Source organism: Macaca thibetana, chromosome Y (assembly GCF_024542745.1).
Source record: "Macaca thibetana thibetana isolate TM-01 chromosome Y, ASM2454274v1, whole genome shotgun sequence".
In the NCBI taxonomy this organism is placed as follows: Eukaryota; Metazoa; Chordata; class Mammalia; order Primates; family Cercopithecidae; genus Macaca; species Macaca thibetana.
In genome coordinates this window covers 2,702,264-2,705,002 of record NC_065599.1, presented here as the reverse complement: position 1 = coordinate 2,705,002, position 2,739 = coordinate 2,702,264, and the positions used below count along the sequence as shown (strand labels likewise).

The window sequence follows — 2,739 nt, the reverse complement described above, 5'->3', positions numbered from 1 at the left end:
CACCAGCTTGGCCACAATGGATTTGAGAAAAATGATAGTTTTTTTTTAAAATGTGGTTATGTGGTTACAGATTTTTAGCATTCTTCTAGAATTCTTAGTTGTGTCAACTGCAGTAAAATAAGCCTAAGAATTGCACCAGGATTTGTTGCCCAACTCTGCCAGGAGATTCAAAGTTTTATTGCTATGGGATTTTAGAAACAAATCATACTATATATCTGGAAACTCTATACACACATGCCCCCACTACACACACATGCACACAAACACACAAACACAAAGAATTTTCACTCAATAGACATTATAATAAGCACACTGAAAACTTGAAAATACATGAAAGTTAGTATAAAGCTGTAGAACAGAATGATTGAAGGCAAATGATAATGTCAAATTTTAAACAACTGAATATATTTGATTTTAACAATTAAAATTTTCTAATTGCTCTTTCGTCCACCATCCTATATTTCAAGCCAATTAATTAATATTGTACAAATGGCATTGCGTTCCTATCAACGGTATTTAATTTACAACATTTTAAAAATAGTTTGCAGTCATATATTGTTTACTATGCAACTTCTTGTATTTGCTCTAAAGTAAGGCTACATCACATCTAAGCCTCATCTCATCCAAAGAAGTGATTAGAGTTATACAAGTTGGGTTAATGTGAAAAATAGTGGATGTGGCTTAACGTTGGATTTATGTATGAATTTAGTATTCTCCTTGTAAACTTGAAATGTTTTGTGTAACAAACATTTAGCCTATTCAGTGGGCAGTATTCTACAGATATATATCAACATCTGCTGTATACCAAGCACTGTTCAAGGCCTACAGAGCCAAAGATCATATTTATACAAATTATACATGAAAACATTTGATACTATTAATAACGTGACAAATGCCATGATATTCACTTTATTATAATGTTTAAGACAAGAAGATAATGAAATGTGTACTGTGTCACTTCTTTACCTGAAATAATTAGATTAGAAAAATCACCTTTCTCAAATAAATTTATATTATAAATGCTCCTATGGCAGAAACAAAAAAACCTGGTCTCTGATTTGGAATATAATATTATTATATTAAGTAATATTCATGGCACACAGGAAAAAATGTTTACTTGTAATGGTAATGACAAAAAAGACAGAAGTCTTTTTTTTTTTTTTTTTTTTTTTTTTTTTTTTCAATTTTTAACATTGACTCCTAAGGACAAAAAAACAGTTAGCAGTGTAAATATATTGCAATTTAGCCAATCCTGAAAGGAAAATGACTGATCATTATCAAATCAGACAAATTTGATGGTTGTCATTTTAGATTGTTTTACCCATCATGTGGGTTTTCTTACGCTATTCAAATTGAAATAAATTTTGTACCGCCAGTTTATAACACTGTTTTGTAATCACAGGATTCTTGCTTTACATTCTAAAATGTTGTCTGTGAAAAATAAGTGAACACGAAGTAAGTTTGTTTTTCTTTAAAAATTTAGTCTTAAAATGATACTCATCTTTAGTAAAAATAATGAGGAGAGTTGGACATGGTGGTGCATTTCTGCAATCTCAGGTCGTTGGAAGGCTGAAATAGGAGTGTTCCTTGAACCCTGGAGTGTGAGGCCTCATTAAGCTATGAGCTATCATCATGCCGCTGTCCAACCTGGGCCACAGAGCATCACCTTAAGTTTAGAATAAAAAATGGAACTATGCAAAGTAGTATACCATTACTGTTTTTAATTCACTTGTAGTAATACATGGATAGTATATTTAGTCAAAACTTTTAAAGCTCATAGTGCACATAGTAAAATCCCAGAAGACCAAGAATGGGTGTCAGATACAATAGAACGCTCAGAGTCACTATCAAAAATGAGCAATCAGTGCATAAAATGTATGGTAGTTTTATTTAGCAGTTGTTTCATTGTTTGCCGTTGTGTTTTTTCTTAAAATTTTGTAGAAGACTGTCTCAGAATTAAAAAATTTTTTAGAAAAGAATAATCATGGATGATTGAAATTAACATTTCAAGCGATACTGAAAATTATTCTAAATACCATTGTACTGATAGTTGTATTTAATTTCAAAGGATAATGGAAATCTTTTTTTTTTTTTTAGAAAAAAAAAAAAAAAAGGATACTTGCCTGCCAGAGGAGACACTGTGATCACGAAGACTTTCCCATGGCAAGGTTGATTTATTGCACTCTGATGTGCTGACCCCTGCGATTTCCCCAAATGTGGGAAACCCAATTGCATAATTTGTGGAAGTGAAGGATTGTGTTTGTGCTTTCACGTGGAAAAAAAAAAAAAAAAGGAAAGAAAAGGAAATTGACTTGTTTAGTGGATATAGAAACTTGAAAGAAGACCACATACTGGAAATAATTCAGTAGGCCTACAAAAATCGGTCTCTTCCAGTACAAAACAATAAAACATCAAATGGTTATTTCTTAGACAGATCAAATAGTGCTAGGGTGACACTTGCAAATGTCTGTGAATTTTGTCTAGAAGAGGGGGCATGGGGAAGTCCCCAAAGGGCAGCAGATAAATCTGGGGAAAAGATAAGTAATTTTTAAATGTGTAAGCCAATGTTTATGCATTAATATTGCCTTTTAAAACACTTATTTTATTAAATGGTTAGCATTGGTTTGTTTGGTCTTAAAAAGTAAGTTTCCTTTTGGAAGTGACCTGTGTGAAATGGTCCAGAAAATATGCAGCTAAAATAATTCAGCTTTATTCCCTGAATTATAAATCATTTGTAGG

The 2,739-nt window shown here is 31.8% G+C and overlaps 1 non-coding gene across 1 annotated transcript; it reads left to right on the top strand.

Annotated features, from left to right (window-relative positions):
* The first annotated feature begins 2,115 nt into the window (after positions 1 to 2,115).
* Positions 2,116 to 2,271, top strand: LOC126947239 (U1 spliceosomal RNA). Its single transcript, XR_007722975.1, has one exon. It is a non-coding gene; the product is annotated as a U1 spliceosomal RNA (small nuclear RNA).
* The last annotated feature ends 468 nt before the right edge of the window (positions 2,272 to 2,739 follow it).